At 39.5% G+C, this 8,785-nt stretch overlaps 1 protein-coding gene across 1 annotated transcript in view; it reads right to left on the reverse strand.

Moving 5' to 3' along the window:
* The window catches only part of MRO (maestro), a 23,710-nt gene extending 20,874 nt beyond the window's left edge, over window positions 1-2,836 (reverse strand). The window contains exon 1 of the mRNA XM_079109007.1: window positions 2,710-2,836. The gene's annotated coding sequence lies outside the window, so the exon portion shown is untranslated. The remainder of the gene's footprint in view (window positions 1-2,709) is intronic.
* Window positions 2,837-8,785: the final 5,949 nt, after the last annotated feature.

Raw genomic sequence — 8,785 nt, forward strand, 5'->3', positions numbered from 1 at the left:
GTTGGTCATTTAATTCCTCCAGAAAAGAGCAAAAGAGGAACCAACTATGCAGGTCTTAGGTGCCCTGTGACTAAAAGCAGTATCCATGCGCCTGGTGTTCATTCCTCCCAGGGACTGCGCATCAGGTCATCCCCAGAACTGAATGGAAAGTAAGCAGAGGGTGTACACCTGCAGTCCCAGAGACTCGGGGGGCTGAGGCAGGAAGATTCCAAGTCTGAGGTCAGCCTGGACTACTTTGAGAGACCCTGAATCACAATAAAGATTTTAAAAGGAGCTAGCGATGTGGTAAAGTGCTTGCCTACCATGTGTGAGGCCCTGAGTTCAATCCCCAGTGCCAGCCAGAAAAGAAGGAGGAGGGGGGAGGAGGAGGGGGAGGGGGAGGAGGAGGGGGAGGGGGAGGGAAGGGGAGGGGAGGGGAGGGGAGGGGGAGGGGGGAGGGGAGGGGAGGGGGGGGAGGGGAGGGGGGAGGGGGAGGAGGAAAGAAAAGGAAGGAAGGAAGGAAGGAAGAGCGAGAGAAAGTTAGTTGTTCCCATTGGCATTTTTTTTAAGCTTTCAGCTATTCCTATTCTTACTTTTTTTTCCCCTTCTTTTAGTAATACTGGGGATTGAACCCAGGACCTTGCACATGGTAAGCAAATTTAATACCACTGACCCACATCCCTAGCTTTTATTTTCCTGTCACTTCTGGTAAGTAAAAGTTGACTATAATGATAATGACATAGTAAGTTTTAGATTTTTGAAATCAAGCACTAAATTTGTTAAAAGTGATGACTGTTTGCCCAACCATTTTGAAGGGAAAATGGATAATATCTATCAAAAGTCCAACTACAGATATCCTTCAATTCAGTAGTACTGTGGATAGTTAGTTCCTTAGGGCCTTGGTGATTTTGCGCAAATTATAGAAAAAGAGTGCCTTTATCAAAAGATTTTATGTCTATCTGCCAGAAAATTATCATAAATATTTAAAGTTCTGATGTCTACAGAGTCAATGGGGCCCACAGAGATGCTTGGGGCAGTGTGCAGTGTTAACTCCCAGTTAACATATGAATACATAGGAAAGAGTCAAAAGATATTTATGGGAGGATATTCATCGTAATAGCAAAAAAAATTGTTGCAGAAGACTATCAGAAGGGGACAGGTGAAATAAGGAGATTAGGGTACAATGGAATGCCAGGGAACATTATAAGATACATGGTTGATCTGTATGTGTTGATACAGGGAAATGTTCAAGGTATATCATTAAGTGAAAAAAGCAAGATACAAAGAGAATATATTATAATTCAGTCTACGTATATCTTTTAAAAAATATACACTGGCATAGCACCTTTTTTAAAAAAATACATTTAAGAAATCATTAACAAGTCTCTTAGGAGGAGAGTAAGTAGGTGAGGAAGGAAACTTTTAGTTCAAACATATTTTTCTATATTATTTGAATTTTTTTATTAAAAGCATTCATTGTTTTCACTTTCAAAGTCAACAAGGATTATTAGACCAAAAAGATGACAGATATTTCTTTTCCTCATGTCTTTGAGCATTAAAAAAAAAAAAAAAAAACAGATTTTTCTATTCATTGCTGAGTACAACCCCAAACAGAGGAAAAAAAAAAAAAAAAAAAGACTGCAGGGGGTTTTATAGGAATGAGAACTAAGAAGGACAGGAAGAAACAGGCTGCTGGCGAGGGGGCTGCTGAGGAGGGTCCCAGACCCCCTCTTCCTCTGTTCTCTAAGGCATTTCAGTTCATGTTTGTGAAAACAAATTTTACATTCAGTTATCTAACAATTCTTTTCTTTTTTTCACAGTAGTGAGGATTGAACCCAGGGGCATTTTACCACCGTGCTACATCCCCAGTCCTTTTATTTTTTATTTTGAGGCAGGGTCTCACTAAGTTGCTGACACGGCCTCAAACTTGCCATCCCCCTGCCTCAGTCTCACAAGTCACTGGGATGACAGGGATGGACCACCGTGCCCAGTAACAATTCATGTACCTATTCATAGAAAAAGAGTATCATTAAGCACATTTTCTTTTTGTTTTGTTTTCATCTTTTTTTTTTTAAAGCACACCTATATTAATTCAGTTCTAGTTGAGTGTAAGCTCAACGCATACAGAGTTGTCCTTCATTGAAAAAACTCAGAACCTACCAGAGAGTCCCTGATCGCCAACTTCCTTCATCTTACTACTGCAAGTAGGCATGGAAGAATGAAATTCTCTTTTTCCCTGAGGTCTTGGGCCTACAAAAAGGAAAATTTTAGCTTTCTATTTGTGTCCAAAATTTAGATCACTGTTATTATAAAAGGAAAATCAACTTCATTATTATAAGTCCTATGCTAAGAATTCACCTACCCATGGATATTTGATATCAAATATTTCTATTTGATAAATAGAAATTACATTTACTATAATTAAGTAACATAGAAGTCTCAAATCTAAAAGTGCAGTTACATTTATATATTTTTCTTAAGAGAAAGTATTTGTATTAAATGACATTTTTTTTTTAAATTACCTTCAAGAATCAATGTCAGAGGAAAGTTCTTTAAAATGTTATAAATTTTACAAAACATTTTTCTACTTTGGATTTTTTTGCACTCCACCCCATGTATTTGTTCCAATGTCAAAGCATCAGACCTTGATTTTGAGTACAAGTTACAAACATTTTTATTCAAAGCTACACATTCTATTCTTCTGCACATTGGAAAAGAGGTTTTACTGACCTTGTTCCAGGGCAAGGTCTTCTCTTGACACATTAATGCAACAAATACTTTTACACCTTGCTGAATTTCTATTTGGAGACTGATTTTTTACAGCCCCAGTATTTATTTGCTTATCATATTTGCTTATTTGCCCTGTGTCATTACACAAATGTTTGTTCATTCTTTAAATATTTATTGAGAATATTCTAGGTCCCTGACTCTCTGCCCAGCACTGAAACTCAGAGAATATAAAGATAAAAATACTAGATTAAAAACATTATGGTCTCTGCCCTTAAAGAGGTCACAAGCTGGGAGACCACGGGCTTTTCAGTCCAATGTCCATTATAATGTTTGTTCCATACGATCAGGTCCAGAACTAAGGTGAGGGAAGGGCCACCTAAGGCATTTGCTCTCAGGGTGTGCAGTGTGGGTACCTGACAGTGTGGAACCCAGTCAAACTGGAGCTCCAGGGCTCCAGCTTCACCCTGTTCCTGGCCCCCGATGCATGAGTCTCACTAACAGGCAAAGCAAGCTCATTTAGTGTCGTTTTACATGTGAAATAGACTCAGAAACTTGAAATAGGACTACCTAGATAGTATGTGGCAGAGGTGTGTCCTAAGCCCACAACAATGGCTCCTGGTCTTTTGAGTGATGTATGTTTATTAGTGTTCTGAGAAATAGAACCAACAGAATGTGTGCATAGACAGTCATCCTCACTTTCCAAAAAAGTCTGTGCCCGATTAGTACAGACACAATTTTTTCCCCAATAGTTTGGATCCACAGTTGATTGAATCCATGAATGTGGAGCCTATGGATATGCAGAGTGGACCATATATATAGATGGAGGGAAGAGAGAGAGAAAGAGATGAATTTTTAAAAATTGGCCCATGCAATTGAGAAGCAAGCCCCAAATCTGATGGGGTGAAAAACTTATAGTCTGAGTTCCAAGGTCATCTGCTGGGAGAATTCCTTCCTGCTCAGGGGAAGTCAGTCTTTGTTCCGTTCAGGCCTTCGCCTGATTGGCCAAGGTCAATCCATTTTGCTTGACTAAAAGTCCATGAATTTAAGTAGCAACCCATCCATAAACACCTTCCCTGAAACATCCAGAAAAATGCGTGACCAAACTTCTGGCCACCATAGCTCAGCCCAAATGACAATGACAAATGAGATCGCAGTATACAGTGCACGAACCTCACATCATATTTGTTTAAAAATAATCATTCTTAATTGTACCACTTGGCTTTTTCACTTTCACTCCTCTGTTGTGATTTAAGTCTTTTCCCCTATCTACCACTGCTCTGGTTCAGGCCCTTCCCAGATCCCTGTAGAAGTTTCCTTACCAATTTCCTGGTCTTTCTTCCCAATCCATCAAACATGTTACTTTGAGGGTCAACTTTCAGGAACCTAAAACCATGCTACAACTTCAGTGGCCCCTCATCACTAACAGAATTGCTGTACTTCAGGTTGGCATCCAGACCTGCCTGTGTTCTAGCATGGTGTTATGGTTTAGATAGTAGGTGTCCCCAAAAGCTCTTGTGTGGGACAATGCAAGAAGGTTTAGAGGAGAAATGATTGAGTTAGGAGAGCCTTAGTCCAATCAGTGGATTAATCCTCTGATGGGATTAACTGGGTGGTAACTGAAGGCAGGTGGGGTGTGGCTGGAGGAGGTGTGTCATTGGGAGGGTGGCTTTCGGGTATTTATTTTGTATCAAGTGGAGCCTCTCTCTCTGCTTCCTGATCACCATGTGAAGCTGCTTTCCTCTGCTACCCTCTTCTGCCATGATGTTTAGCCTCAACTCAAGCCCCAAGGAATGGAGCTGACTGTTCATGGACAGAGACCTCTGAAATCATGGGCCCCTAAATAAACTTTTTGCTGTCACAGAAGCGAAAAAGCTGACTAACACACCTGGGCACGTGGCTGCCTAGTCACCTCACTGTCTGCTGTCCTCTTCTGCTGTCCTCCCTGCTCACAAAAGTACTCAGACTTTCGTCACAGGCCGTTCCTTTCACTTCCCTGAAAACGTCTACACTCCTGTCTGCTTTCACATCCAGCACCAGGCAACCTCCTCATAACCACCCCCAATGGCCATTCTTGCAGGCTTGTTCTCACCCCACTGAGAGGCCTCCCGACTTCTGCCTGACACATCTGTCCCAAGCACTTTGCACTCCCACAAAGGCCTTCATCACTAGCCCATTTGTGGACCACTTGTTACATGGGACTCGACCACACCCGTGCTGGACTGTGAGTACGTGGAAAGCACGGGTCAGTGTCCCAGCCTTTGTGGGTCTCCACCCAAGCCCATGGCCCCAGCAGAGTACTTAGCACATGATGGGTTTTCAGCTGATGATTCCCCTGTTTATCTGAATCTTTATGATCTTCTCATGCTAAAAGCATCTTTCCACTTTAACAGAAGCAAGCATTGCTTTGAAGCATTCACAACACTTGAAGCAAGATAGGAATTATAATAAATCAGTTTGCTAAAACAGACAAACAACGACAACAAAAAAACCAAACATGCATTTCTCAACAGCTAATTAAAGGCAATAACAGCTTAAGTAAATGAATATTTTGCTTAGGACTAATTTCATGGGAGGCACAGATATTAACTTGTTTATGACAATAGATTTCCTCTTTGTTGAATAAAAGATGGCCAGTTAACCAGGTGCAGTGGTGCATGACTATAATCCCAGCAACTCAGGAGGCTGAGGCAGGAAGATCACAAGTTCAAAGCCAGTCTCAGCAATTTAGTGAGACCTTAAGTAACTTAGCAAGACTCTATCTCAAAATAAAAAATAAAAAGAGCTGAGGATGTGGCTCAGTAGTTGAGTGCCCCTGGGTTCAATTCCTGGTACAAAAAATAAATAAATAAAAAAAATAACTAAACTAAACTAAAATAATAATAATAAATAAATAAATAAGGTCAATCACTGGGCAGCCACTGCTATGGAATGCCTTCTAATGAATTGCACTGGTGACCCTATTTCAATTGGGCAGCTATTAACAATAGAAGGATCTTCTCTTTATTGTAGCCTCTCCAACACTGAGGTGCACCACTTCATCCAGGCAGGAACTTACAGCCCACCACACCACCTGACATGTGTCCAAATGTAGAGTTAGGGTGCTGCTGAAAGTAGTCCTGGAAGAGTTAGTGATTGGTGATTCCCAGCATAATCTTACTAATGGCATTTGCTGGACACTTGGCCATGAAAGGAACTAATCTATCACAATTATTCCAGTAGCCACTCCACTTTGGGCATTTGTGAAATTCATCCAGAATTAACCTAATGGCCAAAGCTTGAATTTGACCAATCATTGGAATAAGGGAGTGGCCAACCATTTCCCTTCCCATGCTGTTTCCCTGCAAGGACCTCCTATAGGACATGTCCTCGTAGTGTGATTTGATGATACAACTTGGTTACAGCAATTTTGCTAAAATATTTTAGGCAAGACAATCCCAAGTACGCACGGACTGGAAAGCCCTTATCTTTCCAGAAAGATCTTAGCTAAAAGCCTTTGTGACTTGTTTTTCCTTCTTCCTTCCTCCGTATCCAGCATCATTTCTCTTGCACCTAAAATGTGTAATAATTAAAACCATGTGCTTAAAGTGGGAGTTTTCTTGTCCATGGTAACTTTACTTCTGCAAATGCCCAAGTCGACGAGTCCCCCAAAGACCACCAGGGAGCCAGAGACCAATGCAAGCACAAAAGGACCAGTTTATTCGAGCAGCTTCTTGGGCACTCGACACAGACCAGCTTAGCAGTCCATGCCGAGTACCCGGAGCACAAATTTACAAGCTGTTTTATACACTTCAGACAAAGGGACTCACTTTCTCTTTTACAATTGGAGGGTTTGTGTCCTTGTTTGCATATCAGGATACGTTTTGGCTGCCAAGTTTTAGTCATCATACTAACCACTGGTCTGTATGAGGTCAGCGGTGAGGTCAGCTTGACCACAGTTGGGGGGATCCCCCATTACCTCTAGCAACAGCCTAAATTAGCTGTCAAGGTCATCCTGTTATCTAGCTAGACTGTCTTCAGGTCATCTGCAGCTTTTCATTTTTAACCCCTTTTTTAGTATCAGCAGCTCTGGCAATTTTTTAAGTTAACTCATTGGGGCCTTACACAATCAAAATAGGCATGGTTAACCAGGAAATGTTACAAATTTAGAAGATCCAGCACATATCCCATCTGGAGCTGTGCCTTGAAGGGCAGGTAAGTTGTGGTCAGGGGGTAAGTAAAGGGATAAATGAAGAGAAACGGTGTTCAATAAACACACTCTGGAGAAAGGTGTATAAAGACTGACACACTATGAAGTCAATGAAAATTTAAATCTAAGTAATTGGGAATTGTATGTTTTAAAGCAAACATAAGTGAAGAAGCATCTTCTATTTTATTTGCTTTCAAGTTTTGAGTTTGTAGCTTTCCAAAAGTGGCTGGTGAGCTCAATGTGGGGGTTTATGACCTACAGATCTGAACAAAGAAAATGATGAAGGATCACTTCAGTGCAGGTGCTGGGGGCCACATCATTCATTTGAATTGGTAATGGAGGGAAGAAGAATGTTTTGTTCTCTCTCAGTTTTTGACATTGTTGTGAATTAGAAAGAAGTTTTGCAAATGTTCAAGTCCAGTTGCTTCAAGCTTGAGCATGTGTTTTTTGTAATACTGTCACTTCAGTGGTTTGGGGTTTGGGTTAGCAATTATGCATATCATGGCTGTGTATGGTGTGGTTTATACACACAGGGATACAAATAAATAGATGAAAGATGAACCCTCTATCTTTAAGAAGCTTATAGATTAAAGAATCAAAACCAGATTTTCTTAATTTCATCCTCTGTATATTTCACACCATCCTGTCCCATAACATGAAATCCAGCTAAATTCTCCAATATATTTGCTTAGTTGATCTTCCTGTTATTGATCATAAAAGGTCACCACAATGCCACTGGTGAACAAAGACCTTATGTAAGTCCTAGAAAATGGAAGACTGTTTTAAAGATCTCTGGTGGCTTGAGCTAATTAGCTTCCATCTCTTTACTTCAGTTAGGCCTGTCTTTATCCAACATATAATCTTTTATATGTAGTAGAACCTAATTGATTCTTATAATTTGGAATTCTCAGATAAGGGTTCATTTGAAGTTTGACTTTTAAAACTGACAAATAGCAACAATTAATAGACAAGCAAATTTTATGGAGGATTTTTAAATATCTTAAAAGATCAAAAGATTTTAGCACCTTCCAGTATTTTAGAAATACTCTTTTTAAAAAATAAAGAGTATACTAATATGAGCAAATCTTATCTAGTTATTAAAATAAGATTCATGTAAGTAATCTGTTAAAATTTTATAAACTAAATTAATATACTATAAATATTTCAAAGTAATCAAACTACTTTACATATTACATAATTTAACTTTTTCACTAATTCATGTCACCTTCAATTTCATGCAAATAAACTTTATTCATTTAAAGATCATTAAAGGGCTGGGGGATATAGCTCAGTTGGGAGAGTGCTTGCCTCGCAAGCACAAGGCCCTGGGTTCAATCCCCAGCACCGCAAAAAAAAAAAAATAAAAAATAAAGATCATTAAAATATTCTGTGGGCCTAATTCCTGTCTCCAAAATTTACTGTGTGATTTTAGACGATTTATTTTATCATCTGTAAGGCTCAATTATATTCTATGTAAAATGGGAAATAATTTGCAAGGTGTGTGAAAATTAGGTATAAAGAACCCTATTATCCTTGATGAATATAGATGCAAAGATCCTTAACAAAATATTGGCAAACCATATCCAAAAACATGTTAAGAAAATTGTGCACCACGATCAAGTGGGGTTCATCCCTGGAATGCAAGGATGGTTCAACATTCATAAATCAATAAACGTAATCCATCATATCAATAGACTTAAGGATAAGAATCATATGGTTATTTCAATTGATGCAGAAAAAAAACGTTCGACAAATACAACACCCTTCATGCTCAAAAACACTAGAAAAAATAGGGATAGTAGGAACATACCTGAACATTGTAAAGGCTATTTATGCTAAGCTCATGGCCAACATCATTCTTAATGGAGAAAAACTGAAACCATTCCCTTT

This window comes from Sciurus vulgaris (assembly GCF_902686455.1).
Source record: "Sciurus vulgaris genome assembly, chromosome: 13".
Classification (NCBI taxonomy): domain Eukaryota; kingdom Metazoa; phylum Chordata; class Mammalia; order Rodentia; family Sciuridae; genus Sciurus; species Sciurus vulgaris.